At 37.2% G+C, this 19514-nt stretch overlaps 1 long non-coding RNA gene across 1 annotated transcript in view; it reads left to right on the top strand.

Annotated features, from left to right (window-relative positions):
- LOC140517102 (uncharacterized) overlaps positions 1 to 15350 on the top strand; it is a 126070-nt gene extending 110720 nt beyond the window's left edge. Inside the window, exons 2-3 of the long non-coding RNA XR_011971474.1 lie at positions 12143 to 12256; positions 14573 to 15350. This is a non-coding gene — a long non-coding RNA (uncharacterized lncRNA). The remainder of the gene's footprint in view (positions 1 to 12142; positions 12257 to 14572) is intronic.
- The last annotated feature ends 4164 nt before the right edge of the window (positions 15351 to 19514 follow it).

The raw sequence follows: 19514 nt of genomic DNA, 5'->3' as shown, positions 1-19514 counted from the left end.
TTAGAGCTGACATTTAAGAGATTATTGATAACTGTGGAAAGAGCACTTTCAGTTGAGTGATGGGCTTGGAAGCCAGGCTACTAAAGATTGAAGAATAGCACAAGGATGCATACCAAAGAACGGAAAGCCCAAATAAAACTATAGCAAGAAATACTAAAGATCAAAATGAGTCAAGGTTGTTGATGGATACTGAGGACAAATGAAAGTGCTTTTTTAGTGCTTGGGTGGCAAGAAGGTTAATATAGAATCTGAATATTTCTTGTGTGACAGCTGCTGTGAATGAGATAATAATGGACAATGTAGAAAAAGTAGAAACAGCCTTTTTGATTTTTTAAAAATTAAATGTTATTTTTACAAAGATCTATTTTTATCTTCTTCCACCTTTTCCTTCCCCCACTGAGAAAGCAAGAAAAACAACAACGTTATTACAAGCATATATAGTCAAGCAAAACAAATTCCTGAATTGATCACCTCCAAAAAAATTCTGTCTCACTCTGAATATATCACCTGTCTTTCAGGGGATGGATAGCATATTTGCTATATTGATATAATTGTGCTGTAAGAAAAGGTGAAGGGGGTAGTTTTAGAGGAAACTGGGAAGACTTGGATGAAGTAATGCAGAATGAAGTGAGCAGAACCAGAAGAATAATTTATACAATAATAATTTATACAATAATGTATACAATTTACAGATATACAATAATACAATCATACAATACAATAATAATGTAATTCATACAATAAAATTTATACAATTATGCAATTTATTCAATACAATAATATAATTATACAATAATAGTAATATTTTAAAGATAAACAACTTTGAAAAGCTGTGTTCTGGCAGGTAGAGATTTGATTATTTCATACTTTCTGTAGTTATTTCAAGTATAATTTCTCTTTCTATCTCTTCCTGCTGGGTTTTGTTGGTAATATGAAGAAATATTGATGATTTGTGTGTTTATTTTCTATCCTTTAACTTCACTGAAGCTAGTATTTCAATTTTTTTTTAGTTAACTCCTTGTTGGGGCGGGGTTCCTCTAAGTAAGCAGTCATATCATCTAAAAAAAAAAAAGCAGTAACTTTATTTCCTCTTTGCCTACACTTACATCTTCAAGTTCTTTAGTCTTACTGCTTTGTGGAATAGTAATGGTGCAAATGAAAATCCTTGATTTACCCCTGATCTTATTGAAAAGATTTCTAGTTTATTCTCATTGCAGATAATGCTAGATCTTGTTTTTTATATAGATATTATATATATTAGGAAAGACTCCATTTATTCCTCTGCTTTCTAGTATTTTTTAAAATAGTAATGGATTTTGTATCTTGTCAAGAGACTTTTCTGTAGCTATTAATAAAAACATATAATTTTTATGTTCCTCTTGTCATTAATATGGTCAATTACATTTATGGTTTTCCTAATATTGAATTATTCCTGCATTCGTGGTATAAATTAAATCTGACCGTAGTGTATGATCTTTATGACATGTTGCTATAAGCCACTTGGTAACACTTAAAAATCTTTGTATCAAAATGAATTGGTGATATTGGTCTACAGTTTTTTTTTTCCTGTTTTTACATGGTTGACCTGGTTAAGATTGTGACAATAATTTTATCATAGAAGGGATTTTGTAAGGCCTCAAGACCTTTATATTTTTTTCTCCAAATAGTTTATGTAGTATTGGGATTCATTGTTACTTAAACATTAGAAGGAATTAACATGTAAATCCATCTGGTCTTGGTGAGGTTTTTGGGGAGGGTGGTGGTGTGAAGAGCTCATTTATGGATTGTTCAATATCTTTTTCTATATATTGAGTTATTTAAGATTCCTATTTCTTGTGTTAATGTGGGCATTTTATATTTTTGTAAACATGCATTTTGTTTAGATTGTCAGTACCACTGATATAATGTTGAGTAAAATAATTCCTGGAAAGCTTATATGATCTGATGCTGAGTGAAAGGAGCAGAACCAGGAGAAACTTGTGCACAGCAACGACCACAACGTGTGAGAGTTTTTTCTGGTAGACTTGGAACTTAGTAGCAATGCAAGGACTTAAAAAAAATTCCCAGTGGTCTTCTAAGGCAAAATGCCTTCCACATCCAGAAAAAGAACTATGGAATTCAATTACAGAATGTAGCAGATCATTTTTTTTTGTATGTGTATTATGTTTTGGTTTGTTATATGATTTCCTCCATTCATTTTAATTCTTGTACATAGCATGACTATAATGAAAATGTATTTAATAGGAATGTATGTGTAGAACCTATAGAAAATTATATGCCATCTCGGGCAGAGAGGGGGAAGGTGGGGGGAGGGAGGGAAAAATAATAATCTAAGTTATATGGTAGTGCTTGTAGAACACTGAAAATAAATTAATTAAAAAATAATTTCTAATAATTTATTTCTTCCTCATTGATGGAGAAATAACCTTTTAAATTTTTAAGTGAACCAATTGGTTTTTTCTTTTTTTATCACTAGCTGTTTGTCTTTTTTATTTTTTTCCCTCTCCAAAAAAAAACCCAGTTCCTAGTTTTATGTATCATTAATTCAGTGGTTTTTTGCCTTCAGTATTATTCATATCTCCTTTGATCTTTAAGGTTTCTAGTTTTTTGTTTAATTGGGGCTTTTTAATTTGTTAGTTTTCACTTCTTAGTTGCATGCCCACTTCAGTGATGTTCTCCTCTTTTGTGGATGAAAGTGTTTAGAGATGTACATTTTCCTCTGCTTTGGTTGCATTCCAAAAATTGTAATATATGGTCTCATTGTTGTCATTATCTTTAATGGAAATACTCATTTTTAAAAGTCAGTTTGCTGTGGTTACAAGGAATCTGTAAAAATTATTGTTGATAATCTGGTATATGCCCAGAGAAGTATAACCACGATTATTGGAAGTGGGAGAGAGAAAGGAAACAAGCATTTATGAAGCTTCTACTCTATGCCAGGCACTGTATGAAGTACTTCACAAATATTGCCACTTTTCACCCTCACAATAGCCCTGGGAAGTTGGTCCTATTATTAATCACATTTTTTCAATTGGGAAAACTGAGGCAGACAGTGGATATGTGACTTACCCAAGGTCACATAGTTTGTATTTGAAGCTAGATTTGAATTTGGATCTCCCTTAATCCAGACCCAGAGCTGCATCTTTTATGCCACTCAACTGTTTCTAGGTGGCTTCAAATCTAGTGGTGTTTACTAGCAATTAGAGCTATACAAAAATAAAGTGGCCTTGGGAATGAACAGATTCTCCCATCCTTAAGTCACCAAGAAGTGCCACAAATTACATAATCAGGGACACTGCAGAAAAGCTTCTTGTACAAGTAAGATTGGACCTGACATTCTCCAAGATAGGACCACCAAAAATTTAAAAAAGGAAATGATCCTATGGAACCAATATGACTTCATCAAGAAGAAGACATGACTAATTAACCTCAATCCCCTCTTGCTCAAGCTCACTAGACTGGCAGGTTGGAGGAATGCTATACCCATAGTTTGCCTAGACTTTGACAAAGCATTTGACACATCTCATGCTAACATTATGCACAAGGTGGTCACAAATCACACTAGACAACAGAGTTGTGGTGGATTCAGAAATGGTTAAATATCTGGATCCAAAGGGTAGTTTTTAAGGATTGAATGTCTCCTTGGAATAAGATTATCATTGGAATACCCCAAGGATCTTGTCTTAGTCCTACTAATGACTTGATTAAAGACATTAATGTCATGCTTGTCAAATTTATAAATGACAAAAAGTTAGAGGAAATAGCTAACCTATTAGATAATAAAGCTACTATTTAAGAAGACCTCTACAGATTAGAATATTGGCCTGAATCTAATAACATGAAATTGAATAGCGACAAATGTAAGGTCTTGCACTTGGTTACAAAAAAAAATCAGCTTCACACACCCTTGACTGGGAAGACATAGCTACCTAACAGTTTGTTTGAAAAAAAAAAGATCTTGGGATTTTCATCAACATAATGTTCAATATGAGTTAATAGGATGACATGGCAGCCAACAAAGCTGCTTAATGCTTTGGCTGCATTAAGGGAAACATAATATGCCATGATGTGTTAATTGATAATATATAGGATTAGAGAAATGATCATTTCACTCAGCCCTTCCTTGGTTAAACCTCATGTGGAAAATTAATGTAAGGTTTGGGTGCCACACTGTAGGAAGGATAATGAAGTTGGATTTCGTAGCAATTATGATTGGTTGATTGTTTTCCTTCATTCTTGAAGAGGACAAAACTGACATCACTTTGTTAGACTCAAGTTATAATGTGTCTGACTGGGACTGATTAGACCAATGAAAGCTGGGAATACTCTATCTCAGGTTGAGCACAAATAGTCCATCTGAACATCTGAAGTGGATTCTCTAAATTTGTGCATCTTGCATTTCCTTTGAGCTACTTCAATTCTGCTTTGGTCATACAGTACCTTCTCTGACGAGGGAATGCCATGTTGGGTGGTCCTGTGCCAGTATCTGCCATGTCACATAATTAATTCAAAAGTTCTTAAGAGAAAACTTTTATCTCTACCCACCACATGAATACTTGCTCTCTGTGAGTTTTCGATAAAATAATCTTTTAGGCAAGCATAGATTTGGCTTTTGAACAACGTGGCCAGTCCATTATAGTTGCACCGTCTGCAGTGGAATGTGAATGTTTGTTCAAGAAAGGACCTCAGTGTCTGGTATCTTATCCTGCCAGGTGATCTTCAGAACCTTCCCAAGACAATTCAAATGATACCAAAATTAAAGGACCTTAAGATCCTAACATGTGAGTATCAGTTGAGGGATCTGGGAATATTTAACTTAGCGATGAGAAGATAGAAAGGGTGCTGTCTTCATGTGTTTGAAGAACTGTCATGTGCATGAGGATTAAGCTTGTTTTTCTTGGCCCTATAGGGCAGAATCATGAGTAATGGTTGGATGTTGCCAAGAAGCTGTTTTTGCTGTATTTAAATAAAAATCTTCCTATCAATTAGAATTAACCCCAAATGGAATGGGCTCACTGGATCTCTGGTCTTCAAACAAAAATTGAGTGACCATATATCAGATCCTTCACAGAGAAAATTCTTATTGAAGTGGGTTTCATCTAAATGATATTTGTCTTCTCTTTTTAAGTGTTTATTATTTTTATTTTTCAAGTTAAAAAGTATTTTTGAAGTTAATTTATTTTTCTCACTACTTTCTATCATTGAGCAAATTTTAGAAATAACCTTCAATACATATCTACAGGGTTCAGGAAAACAAATTCTCATATTGGTCACATCAGAAAATGTATGTCTCTTCCTGCATTTTAAATTCATCACTTCTTTGGTAGGAGGAGAGTGGCAAGTTTCACCTACATCCTTTTGAACACATTATGATTTAATATTATATTGATCAGGGTCTATAGTCTTTCAAATTTTTTTTCCTCTGAAGAGTTATCATTTTATGAATAGTTCTATCTCTTCTCACTTCAATCTTTGTTGTTCTGTCATTTTTCTCATGTCTGACTCTTTGTGACCCCATTTGAGGTTTTCTTGGCAAAAATACTGGAGAAGTTTACTATTTCCTTCTCCAGATCATTTTACAGATGAGGAACTGAGGCAAACGGAGTTAAGTGACTTGCCCAGGGTCACACAGCCAGTGAATATCTGAGGCTGAATTTAAACTTAGGTCTTCCTGATACCAGGCTTGGTGCTCTGTCCACTGTACTAATTATCTGCCCTTCAATTTACTCTGCATTGGTTCAAACAGTCTTTGAAGTTCCTTAACATACTGTGTCATCCTTTTCTACCATATAATATTACACTGTGGAATCCCAGGGTCACATACTGTTTCCCAGTATTGTGAATCTGTTTCCTTCTTATTATTGTCATGCTCTTAGGACTAGCGGAATCTTTCTTCTTCCTCTTCCATGCACCATAATATCCATATGTAGGTCTTTTGTTTTTTATTTGTGGTTGTTGTTCAGTTGTGTCTGACTCTTTGTGACCTTCTATAGGGTTTTCTTGACATAGGTACTGGAATGGTTTGTCATTTCCTTCTCCAAGGTCTTTGTTTATCTCTGTTTATTTCTGTGAGAATAAAAGGATTTAGAGGCACTGTAGGAGCTTATCATATGACTCATAAGAAGAGCTACTATTCAGAGTTGATTCCATGCTGTTCTGTAGACTCAAAGTGTCATAAGATTTCAGAATCCGAAGTATACTTAGAGGTCATCCAGTAGATAATGATTTCTTCCTGAGCCTCTGCTGAGCACTGAAGTGATAAATAAGAGGTAATATTCAACACTCATACCACTGCTGGACCAACTCGATGAGGCATTTTGGTTTTGCTGTGCATTTTCTTTATATTTGTTCATTTTTCAAAAAAAGACTATGAAAATTTTGAGAGCCTTGAAAGCATCACCATTTCCTAAGTAGCCTGGCTAATGACTTGCCTCTGATATAACCAATTAACAATACCAAAAGATCTGGATAATGGTTGTTTCTATGAAATGAGTGGGCATCACCTAACCCCTGGTATCTGCTGCAAACTGAGCAGACCTTCCCTTAAGTTAATGAGCCTAAATGTGAGGCAGTGCTGGTCCTTCAGGCTTGTCCTTCCCACTGAAAAATAATATTTCTTTTGCTTCTTCTCCCAAAGGAAAGAGAGGAACCATATAAGAATGAAATATGCTATTTCTCACCTAATTACAAGGGAAAACATATCACCTCTTCTTTTCTTTTCCTGTGCTATTGCTATGTATGTCAAAAACCAATTTCTGCCCCACCTCATAAATTAATTGATACATTTCTAATTTAGATAAAAAACACATTTCAAGGGCTTGTTCCTTTGTGGGTGCTGCTGTTAAAACTAATTTTAAAATCTGAACAGATCCGTTAATTAGCTAATTAAAAAGTTCTCTCCCTTCTACTCTTTATTTATCTGCTTTTAAACATCAGCTTCAAATAAATAGACCATTCTTGTCTTCTCAAGCCTCAGTCTGGGAGAGGTTAGGCATGATGATAATAGCTTGCATTTATGTGGTACATGAAAACATTCAGTTGATCCTCAGGATATCATCATAACGTATGCGTAGGTTATTATTGCCCCCACTTGATGGATGAGAAAACTGAGACTCAGAAAGAGGAAAGTGAGTTGCTCAAGTGCACACAGCTATTATGTGGTAGAACTAGGTCTTGAATCTTGGTCCTTTGGCTCTGTCTAGTACACCATACTGTGTTTCATGGAGCAATGGGTCTTCATGCAAGAAGACTGAGAAGGGCAAGAGAGAGAGAGAGAGCATGTATACTGTTCTTCTCCAAGTCTACTTTTCCTTTCCCATGAATCTTTGGGAATATCCCTACCTGCATCAGTGGTAGCACAATGATGCCTCTTTTCATCCTGCCCTCAGTCAGTCAGTCAGTCAATAAGCATTTATCAGGTGTCTACACTGTGCTAAACACTGGTCACAAGGAACTCACAGTCTAATGGGGAAGACAACATGCAAACAAATGTGCACATAAAAGAAACAGCAATATACAGAATGAATAAAAGACAGTCAACAGAAGGAAGGCATTAGAGTTAAGGGGGATTGGGAAAAGCTTCCTGTAGAAGACGAGATTTTGGCTAGGACTTGAAGGAATCCATGGAATCCAGGAAGGGAGATTATGATGGAGGGCATTCCAGACATGACAGACAGCCAGAGAAAATGTCCAGAGTCAAGAGATGGAGTTTCTTGTTGGGAAATAGGAAGAAGGACCATGCCACTAGAGCAATTTGAACATGGGCCATGGCAAGTGTAAAATGATTGGAAATATGGGCTTGGATGCTAGATCAGAGAGAGTTTTGAATACAATGTAGAGGATTTTTTATTAGATCCTGGAGGTGAGAGGGAGCCACTGAAGTTTATTGAGTATGGGGGTGACATAGTTGAACCAACACTTTTGGAAAAGCACACTGGCAGCTGAACAAAGTGGGAGAGATTTGTGGCAGAGGGACCAACAAACAGGCTACTGAAATAGGGCCAAGAGCACCACTCAAAAGCAGAAGATCTGTATTCTGGCCCAAGATAAAACACTAGCTAGCTAGCTAGCTATCTTTAACACTCTTTGCCTCAGTTTTTTTTTTTAAACTGTAAAATAGGAAAATACTTTTTCTTCTTACCTCTATCTTATAAGATTAACAAGAAGATGATAGAATAATAGGATTACTACCTCTAGAAGGACCCTCAGAGTTCACCTAGTCCACCTCTTAATTTTACAGAAAACTGTAAAAACTGAGGCCCAGAGATGGGAAACGGCTTTTTCAAGATCACCTTCATGGTAAATTAATAGAAATTATCTGAAGCTGGATTTGAACTTGGGTCCAGTGCTCTCTCTATTGTGCCACCTAGTTGCTACCATTCCATCACTACATAAAGCATTATCTTCATTATGCTATACTGCAAAATGAGATAATTGCTATAAAATACTGTAAAAGCAATAAGGTACAGTCAAATTACAGGTATTATTTTAAAAAATTTCCCCCAAACTGTCTCCATCCTCAAAAATCCAATACTTGACCCCACCATTTCCTCAAGGTATTGTTTAATAGCTGTTTTTCCTTTCACAATTACCTGGTCATCTATACTTATTGTCTCCACTTCTGCATGTGCCACAAGTTTTTTGTAATCTGACTTGTCACTACACCATTCAACTGAAAAAATCTCTCTCTATAGTTACCAATGTTCTCTTAATTGTTAAACTCAACAGTTATATTTCTCATTCCTCTTTCAGTTCATTACTATTTTTCCTGTCATAATACCTAGAACATCCCCCAAGTACACATCTTACCATGTCACTATTGCCTCTAGAATAAAATAAAAAAAAAAGCCAGGGCTTTAACTTCCAGGATAAGGATTTTGTACTTTATCTTGGAGACAAGTGGGAATCATTCCATATTTTTGAACAGGAGAGTGATATTCAAATCCCTTAGGGATTTTCTTCAGTCTGATACTAACTGTGTGATGAAGAGACTGCTCTGAGTGCTAAGTTAAAAATAACTTTAAGGGGCAGAATGTGTTGGGAGATTCACCGATTAATTTGTGGAGTATCCCCAATCAAACTGATGATATTACAGGGCATGGGGCCATTATTTGGAGACATCTAAAAGGTATCTATTTAACTGGAATGTAAGCATGGATTTTCCGTATCTACCCCTGTTCTTACGGAAAGATAGTGGTATCCATTTTTCCTCATATAGAAGAAGTACAGCACCTCTGTGGGGAACTCCCACCGAATCGAGAATTTGGAAGCAGAAAGAAGCTCCACATACAGCAACACCTAGTAGTGACCATAGTGAGACCCATGGTTATCAGTGACTATAAAAGACCAGCAGAACACTATCCATAAGAGATAGGTAGGAAACAAGAACAGCTAAGTGGTATGGTAGATAGAGTGCTGGACCTGGGGTCAGGAAGACTCATCTTCATGAGTCCAGATCTGGTCTCAACACTTAATAGCTGTGTGACCCTGAGCAATTCACGTAACCCTATTTGCCTCACTTTCCTCATCTGTAAAATGAGCTGAAGAAGGAAATGGCAAACCATTTCAGTATCTTTGCCAAGAAAACCCCAAATAGGGTCACAAAGTCAGACATGATTGAATATTGCTTCAATAACAACTTTGAGTGAAAAAGTCTATTATAAATACCCAAATGAAATATCAAGGACATATGAATAAAGATACCATCTGTATCCAGAGAAAGAACCAATAAATATATGTATGGATTAATTTTACATATATATATAAATAATATATATATACCTCTCTCACTTTATATATATGTATATACACATATAAATATGTCTATGTGTGTGTATACATATGTATGTATATGCATTATGTATGTATGTATGTATATGTGCCTATAGGTAGCCATCTCTGGGGTAGGGGGAGAAGGGAAGAAAAAAAAGAAAAAAATTGCATGATAACTTTTTATGTGTATTTGAAATGAATAGCAAGTTGGGCATAGTAGATTTGCAGCTTCATGTACAATCATCTTTTCTATTCTGTTGTTATGGAAATGCTTGTTTTATTCCATAAATTAAGAAGAAAAATTTTAAAAATCTAAAAACAAACAAGCAAAAACCAAGGAAGTAGGTGCCCTGGGAAAAAAGTTCAGTCGCATTACCAGAAGACGCCAGAAGGCTCCTGGACGTTGGAAGTCCAATTTGCCTCTTTATGTGTATGCCCTACTCACATGTGTGCCCTTACTTCCATGCTCTCTACAAAACACAGCTCAGGGGCCTTTACCAATTACTTGTTCCTATTCCAAATGCTGTCAGTACTATCAGCCTCTTAAAATTACTTTGTATACCCTTTGTATTGAGTTATCTGTAAAACTCTGTTCCTTCTATAGAATGTAAACTCATTAAGAGCAAGGACCGTTTTGTCTTTCCACTGACAGTGCCTTGCATATAGTAGGCATTTAATAAATGTCTAATGATCAAATTGAATTTTTCTTTTAAACTAGAACTGTGATTTCATTGGTGTAGGGAACTCCCAGTAGGGAAATTTCCTCTACCAAAGCAGATCATAGACTTCTTGGCAACTTCTAGAGAGTCACTTGGGGGTGTTGAGAGGCTAAATTATTTTCCCAGAGTTTAGTCAGAGGCAGGACCTGAAATCAAGTCTTCCTGACTTTAGGGCTGGCTTTCTATCCCCTGTATCATACTGTCTTTTTGTTATGACCAGTATTATGCAATAATAATCAGTGTACTTATTACCATACAAAGAATATCTTATTTCAGTTTTGGGAAATTTCCCCATTCTCCCTTTCAGCATACCCATTCTTTGCTGGCAGATGTTTGTATAATAGTTTTGGTGTCTCATTTTTTGGGTTTTAAAGAAACTTCTTAAGGGAGCTTGGACTGGTTCCAGTGGTGACTGGCCATCATTCTTATGTTGTTCTTGTGAAGATTCAAGGAAATCTTTTAAGGAAAGTAGTGAAAGTGTATCTTACTAGAACTATGACACTGACCATAGAGTAGATAGATATCCATTGCTCATTGATTGACTCATTGACAGTCTGTGGTCAAATAGTCCTTTGTCTGATAGTTCTTTCTCCCACTCCTCCAAGCTATAGATGGGTAGTAAATCAAGATTTAACATCTCTGTGCCCCTCAATGAATGACCTTACATGTCTAGTTGATAAGTTTCTTTCATCCTTTAATGTTAACCACTGAGAAAGAGCACAATACATGGAAAACCCATTGGATTGAAGTTAGAAACCCTGAGTTTGAATCTTAGTTTGTTATTTATTACCTTTCTGTTATTTTATCCCTTTGGACCTCAATTGTCATTTCTGTTGTTCAGTCATTTTTCAGTTATACCTGACTCTTTGTGAGCCCATATGGAGTTTTCTTGGCAAAGATACTGGAGTGGTTGACCATTTCCTTCTCCAGTTCATTTTACCAAGAAAACTGAGGCTGACAGGTTTAAGTAACTTGCCCCAGTACCCCAAGCTAGTAAGTGTCTGAAGGTGCATTTGAACTCAGGTCTTCCTGACTCCAGGCTGGCATTCTATCCCCTGTGCCATCCATCTGGCCAGGACCTCAATTACATTATCAATAAAATAAGGTAGTTGGTCTGGATGACCCGTCCTAAGTCATATAAAAATCCCTCCTAGGTCTGGAGACTATAATTTGTTGGGCTAGGCAGGGTCCCCAGAATCAACGACAATCCCATCAGCATTTTTTCTTGGATTCCTACTAGATTTTAAGCTCCTTGAAGGAAAAGTCCACATCTTTTCTTCATCTTTTGTTTTTTCTGGTTTCCAAAAGAATGTTTCACATGATAGGTGCTTAACAAAGAAATGATGAAGCATACTGAATACAGGACAGTATGAGCTTGGAGTCAGGGAGACCTAGGTTTAAAACCTTCCTCAGATACCTCCTAGTTGTGTAACCCTAGGCAACTAACAACATTTGTCTGAGCCTCCATTTTCTCACTGGTAAAATGGTGATGATAATAATACCCAATTTCCAGGGTTGTTTTCAAGATCAAATGACATGATGTTAAAAAAGTACTTCAGGGTTACAGATGTGTCTGTTGTTGTTCTTATGAAGCAAAATAATCATGATCATTATGTGTTAACTGAATTTAGTTGAATTTGTTCACTTTGTAGTCACTCCCAAAGACTTCCTACTGGTGATTTTCTTCTGTGACTGCACTCTAAGGAGTCAGAAGCCAGGTCCCAAGTCTGGGGAACACCCTGGCCAGCTTTGTACTTCAAGCCAGGGTAAGTGAACTTTAGCTTTTCAAAGTGTTTACTGCTAGCTAAGCAAACTAGGGAATAAGTAGATACTGCAAAAGGGCAGAACACAAAGATCCAGGTTCCCAAAGTAGAGCAGAAATATGTCCTTGGTCTTAGAGGAATTGCAAATGGAATTGTGCTCTCCTCCTATTTTATTATTTCTTGGAGTTTTGAGACCACACTCTATAGAGAAATGATAAATTATAGCCCCACTCTTTGCCTTGACTAAAGGAAATATGGGGTATTTTGCTTGGTTCTGGGCACTATATTTTAGGAAGGAAATTGGAAAGCTAAAACAGATGCAGAGGAATGAGTTCAGAACAAGATCAGATGATGCAACTAGTGACCATATTATAAAAGCATGGGCTAAAGGAATAGGGAATTTTTAGGCCTGATAGTCTATGAACTGATAATTCATTGGAAATATAACATTATTAGTGAACATTATTGAAGTATTACATCACGCATTAAAAAAGGAATATGATAGTTGTCTCAGATACTTGAAAGGGCTGGTGTATAGAAGAGGGATTGAATGTATTCTGCTCCTCTTAACCCTAATACAGAGAGTAGGAATGAGAGCTATGGTAGGGAATTCTAGCAAGGCTGTTTGTTTGTTTGTTTGTCTTGAAGTGAACTCAGTGCATGCAAAATATTTTTAACAGAGCTATCCCAGAATGGGAGGGGTGACATTATTAGGTAGTAGCATCCTTGTGAATAAAGATGTTAAAGTAGAAGCTACAGTCAGGAATGCTCCCATAATGTGGCATTTCACTTACTGCCTCCAAGTTGTTGAAAGGACTCCCATGTCCGTGATGCCCTTCCCCCTCATCTTGTCATCGCTCCCTTCAAGGTTCAGCTTAGATACCCCCACCTACAGGAGGCTTTAACTTATTCCTCCAGCTGTTAGTGTTTTCCCTGCTCTTTCTATTTTTTTCATTGAATTATCTGTGTACATGTCATGCTATCCCTTCCCCTCACAGAAAATAAGTTCATTGAGTACAGGAACTATTTTCCTTTGTCTTTGCAGCCTTCACACTAGCATGGTGCCTGGATTTAGTTGAAGGAGGTATTTAATATATACTTTTTAATTAGATTGAATTCCTTTACTGGATAGGGAGCTGAACCAGATGACCTTTGAGGTCTCTCACAACTCTAAGATGCCATAATTATTGGTTTATAGGTGAGTTACATTTCTCATTCCAGGTGTCTTCGCAGAAAGAGACCCTTGCCAGAAATCAAAAGTCAAAGAGCAAAGCTTTTCTTCCCCTCCTATGGAGTGAGATTTCTGTATCTAATGACTTATTTCTAAGGCAGGAGATGAAAGGGAAATCAATCAGATGGCAACCACAATTTCATAAAAACAAAACCCATCTCTGTCACTCACGAGGCCACTTATGAGTTGAAAACCCCAGGCTTCATCAGGAATATAGGGGTAGCCTTTTGGGGAGTCTATTTTGAGCCATTTGTAGTGAGGTGGCTGCTATATCCTGAATTTCTCATCTGAAGGAGAGAGAGAAATCCAAGAGAGAATGGAGGAAGGTGGAATATTAAATCTCTAGTTCCCTAGGCATCACTTGTCATTTGCAGATTAGACCCAGAGGCCTTTGGCTTCCCTATCTAGTAAACATAATCTAAGAGAAATGACATTCTCTTGGCCTCATTTTGCATGCAAATGGCATTTCCATCTCATCTTTGATGATATTCATCTCAGAGGTGGGAGCTGTAAAGTCTGGGCTCTGACCCTGGACCTGGTTTAAATAGCTTAGTGATTAAATCCAGTTACAATGAATTTTCAACCTGGGTTTGAGGCTAGGTCCTGCTACTAATTTGCTGCATGACCTAGGACAAATCACTTTGAGTTTCAGTTTCTTTGTCTGCAAAATGAGGGGGTTGATGTAGGGACAAAACTAAATGACCCTTGTATCTTAATGCATACTTAGGAAGGCTTGGGTCAAGGTACAGTAAAGAAGCATGAAACGTAGAATAAGACAGTAAAAACAAGACAACCTCATTGAAAGGATACACTTAGAATATAAAGAGTGATAAGGGAGAAAGAAAGAGGAGCCCTGGGTGGAATTAGGCACCTTTCTAGGGCTGCAGAGGGAATGGGCACCCCTTCCAAGCAGGTTTTTAGAGGGTTCTTATTTGTATCTAACTGGATCGATCATTGTTCATCCTTCGTTTTCGAAGGAACCAATAACATCACAGTGCAGGGCCATGGGTGATGTCTTGACTTGGGTATGAATGAGATTTAAGTGAGTCAGAATTGCACAAAGTTTTCAGCCTCGCTTTCTCTTCCAGATTCATTGAAGCTCTACAGAAGTCAAGACCACTGGTGATGACCCAGAGCTATCAGGACAAGGCATTACGTAAAGAGAGAAAGAAACCTGGACCTGGGGATTAGTGTTGCCTGTTTCATTCTATTTAATGGGGACAGGAGAAGAAAAAACTGGGAACTAGCTGATATTAAAATTTACCACCGGGGAGAAAAGGCACTTTGGGCTGTGACTGCTGGTCTTACTCTGACAAGGTGACTCAGAGATTTTTGAGGTTCCCCAGGACTTCTTCATGCTGTCAGTAGGGTCATTATACCTTTTCCCCTCTTAAATTCTATGATACTACAACTGCAGTGCAGGTAATATAGAAAGAGCATTGACTGTCAAAGTCTGAATTCAAAAACTTACTCTGATGCTTACTGTGTGACTTTAGGCAAGTCACTTAATGTCCTTGGCTTCTCTTTCCTGATCTGTAAAAAAAGTGTTTGCCTAAATGACCTCTGAGGTTCCCTCCAGTTCTGTATCTATAACCCACCGAACCCAAAAGAAGCAACCTAAAATATCTTCTCTGTGACTTGAGAGTGCACAGTAGGAGCACCAGCAGATCCACACTAGCAGCTCTTAGATCTTGCCTTCAGCAACCTGATTTGACTGTAGAATGGAAATTCTAGGGAAGGGTCGTTTATTAGAAATAAAGGAAAACTTTATATAATACACCTCACTTTATACATCATAGAGCATGCTGGATCTTATCGAGTTTCTAGGTAGGTCATATGGAGTTTATGAGAGGTTAAAAAGGCAGAAAGAATCAGGCAGCATTAAGGCCTGAGGCATTTATTCCCAAAGACATGGATCCACTTCTTTCTATCTGGAAGGTTTGGCAAGGATTCAGAAAAAAAGTCAAAATTGAAATTAAGCTGGGGGCACAGGGAGAGAGGCATTGTTGAGAGTCATTTGGACTTTGCTGGTCAAGGAGATTTCCTATACATACTGGTTTAGAGATCCTCTAATGTTTCTCATTTGATACCAGGGTTTAGATAAGGCCAAAGAAGAAAATAAAGATAGCCAACCAGTCTCCTCTATCTTTTTTTACTGTATTCACAGACAATATTTCCAGAGTCCTGCCATCAGATGCACCCAGGAGTACACACATGCGCGCGCGCACACACACACACACACACACACACACACACACACACACACTCATACCTAATTAGATAGAGAAAGTGCCCATTAGGCTAAATGGAGTGTATGCCAGACCAGCCAGGCTGATACATGAATAACCTCTTATTGCAGATGTAAAAATTGCTAATACAATCAGGTCGACAGGAATCAGCTAATCCATAATTAATGGACATTTATGGCTTAAATAAAGCTGCCCACTGATGAAGAATTGTTCTTGGGGTAGCTGCAGCCCAGGATTCAGTTCCAATTAGTTCAGCAGGCAACTCCTTCAGAAGGCTCCCTCTTGAGCACAAAGATATTCACAGTTCAGCTGACTTAAGGCTCTAACTCAACCTGTCACTCAATGGAAGAAAAAAACCAAATACACTCAAACAAGAGTGCCCACAGAGGCAAAATGACTTGCTTAGAGTCACACAGTTAAGGAGTGGCAGAGTTGGGACTTGAGCCTAGGCCATTGATCACTGACACAGTCTGAAGTCATTGTCCTGTCTCTTCAGGACTAGAGGCTCCGGTGCCACAGTCGCTACTTTCCTACCACAGTAGATCAGCTGTAATGCCTTCCCTGCTGTGCTAATAGTAGCAGTCCTTTGGAATGGGAAGAAGAGGGAATGGACAATCAGCATGAGGAGAGGGAAAGTGGGAGGGAGGGAGAAGAGAAGGATGGAGGAAGAGGAGAGAGAGAAAAGTGGAAGAGGGGAGAAAGAAAGTAGAAGGGAGGGGAAAGGAGGGAAGATGGGAGCTGGGTCTCTGATTTCATCAGATCATGGAACTCCTACTTGAGAAAACTCCCTCTACCTAAACAGGCTTCTCTACAGCCGAGAGAGTTGCCTAGAGCATTGAGAGAGTCACCCAACTAGCTAGTGTCAGGAGTAGGACTTAAATTGAGATATTCTTGGCTCCCTGACAAGCTCTTTAGTTGTCTATTCACTGTGCCATAATGTCTCTCCAACACACACACACACATACACACACACACGCACACACAGAATTTCATCTACTCAAATGCTGTCCCCCAATAGCCAGACTTCTTATTTATCCTTCAGGGGCCAATTCAAAGGCTAGTTTCCCTGTGAAACTGTCATTCTCACTTCCAACACCTACCTGGAGATATCTGTCTGTCAAACCTCATACCACAGAGATTAGTAGCCATGGCATAGGAAGCTGAATATGATGAAAGAGGTCCATTAATCCACAAGAAACAATATCCAAGAGGAGCAGTAATGATAAACTCCCAGTCTCAAAAGTTTTTTATATGAATGCTCAAAATAGGTAATAAAATAAATAAGAATTCTTAAAGTAAAAGATTTATTTGATCTCATAGGTATCACTGAGACTTTGTAGACTATAACTTGTGGTTGACTTCCTATCACCTCTGAAATAAAGTACAAAATCTTCAGCCTCATATAAAAAAGTCTGTAACCGGTCTCCCACCCACCTTGCGTTCTATTTTATATTCTTCTTCTTTACATATGCTACATCTCAATTAAATGTTAAGAACAATTCTAATTGTTCCTTTTCATGGTTGTTCAATCATGTCTATTTGTAACCCCATGGACCAATATTGGCCATAGGATTTTCTTGGCAAAGGTGCTGGAGTAGTTTGCATTTCCTTTTCTAGTGGAGTAAGGCAAACAGAAGTTAAGTGATTTGCCCAGGGTTATACAACTAATAAGTGTTCGAGGCTGGATTTGAACTCAGGTCTTTCTGACTCCAGACCCAGCACTCTAGTCACTGAGTCACCTAGCTGCCTCCTCATTGTTCTCTGTACATGGCATTTAATATCTCATCTCCATTTCTTTGTACATGGTATCCCTATCTCTTAGAATCCCTGCCTTGCTTTGAAGCTCTGCTCAACTACTAGGCTTTTTTTTTTGTTGATCCCTTCCCTTTCCTCCTTAACAGGGACAGCTAAGTGGCACAGTGGGTTGAATGCTGAACGTGGAGTCAAGAAGACCTAAGATTGAATCCTGCCTCAGACACGTACTGGCTGTGTGATTCTGGGCAAGTTACTTTTTAACCTTTCCCAAACTCAGTTTCCCAATCAATAAAATGGAGAAACTGACAGTGCCTACCTCTCAGGGTTATTAAAAGGATAAAATAATAAAATATTTGTAAAGACAATTTGTAAAGTGCTATGTTAAAGTGCTCTAATGAAAAGCAATTAAGTATTTAAGCACCTTAAAGCGATATATATTATATTATATGCATAACATATATAATAGATATAATAGTGCTAGCTATTAGTAATAAAAGTTTATTTTATTTTTATATGTACTCTATTTTACACATGCACATATGTTTGTATATGTGTATTTATGTATTTATGACTGAATAACAACAACAAGGAACAATTAGAAACATTTCATTGAGATGCAGCATATGTAAAGAAGAAGAATATGAAATCGATCACAAGGTGGGTGGGAGCCAGTCTATAGACTGTTTTTAATATGAGGCTGAAGATTTTGTATTTTATTTTAGAGGTAATGGGAAACAAAGTCTCAGTGAAACTTATGAGATCAAATGTATATATGTATGTATGTATGTATATATAGAAACATATCAGTGGTTATAGGCTTAGGTCTTATGCTTTGCATATAACAGCTGTTTGATAAATTTTTGTTCAGTTGAATTGAATTGAAAGACTATGGTTTCTTCAAAAAATTTTTTAAAGGAATGCAATAGCATTTAAAGGTAATATACTCTAGTGAGGAATATAGCAATTAAATGGGAAAACATGTTGGAGAGCATTTGAATGAGGATCAACAGCAGGATAATTAGAAATTATAATGTGGCAGAAGTGTGCTACAGACCACATAGTCAGAAGAAGGAAGTAAATAATCAGAAAACATATCACACATTTACCAACAGATGCACGGATGGTACTTAGAGGAAACTTCATCTATCTCACTATATCCTGGAGCTTCCTCTTTTCCCCAAGAGCAAAACAACAGATAAACACTTGAAACAGTGATAATTTCATTTTTTAAGTGTTAGAAGTAATGAGACAAAGCTTCCATTCTGGACCAGATTTTGACCTATAAAAGGAACTGATTGTCAAAATATAATTGGAACTTTGGAAGAAAATAACCTAAACACCAGAGAGTTTGACTTTAATAATGAAGGTCATGCTAGGCATTGCCTGAGGAGCCATTTTTCTTCTTTTCTAGGAAGAGAGATTTGAGTCATTTAGGCAGGATCTCATGGCTTAAATACAATAGCTAGGTTCAAAGCTAGAAGGACTAAGTACTTTCAGGAATGAAGTTCTTGGTGACACAACAAAAGGATGAAGTGGGCTCTAAACAGAGATCAGTCTTAATGGAGAAAGATGATCAGCCAAGGTAGATTTCAAAAATATGAATACAGGAGATGGAAGAATGGACAAACAAATGAATGATGGATACAAAGAGTGCCATAGCCATGTAAAAATAGTATTTAAATTGTTAAATCTCAGAAAAAACAGAATCTGGAAGAAGTGTGAAAGAAAACAAAAATATATTTGATTTTTTGAAAAAAGTGTCATTATCGTTGTTCTTAGCTATGTTAGGGTGATAAGGGTATTTCAGAAGTGACAATACTATTGATTGGGATGGAAGATACATGATAATGATTAACATGGAGAAGGCAGAACCACTCAGTTTTTTTTTTTCTTCTGTTTTCATCACCAAAGAGCAGATACTTTAGAAGGAGAATGATAGAACAAAGATAGCTAACAGAGATAGGCTTCTGGAGACAAGTGAGGTAATGGTAAAAAGAAGCCCTTAATCACTAAGAGCTTCAATTTC

The sequence above is a fragment of the Notamacropus eugenii genome, chromosome 1 (genome assembly GCF_028372415.1).
Source record: "Notamacropus eugenii isolate mMacEug1 chromosome 1, mMacEug1.pri_v2, whole genome shotgun sequence".
In the NCBI taxonomy this organism is placed as follows: Eukaryota; Metazoa; Chordata; class Mammalia; order Diprotodontia; family Macropodidae; genus Notamacropus; species Notamacropus eugenii.
Note: the sequence above shows the minus strand (reverse complement) of the source record. Positions and strands in the feature narration are given on the sequence as shown.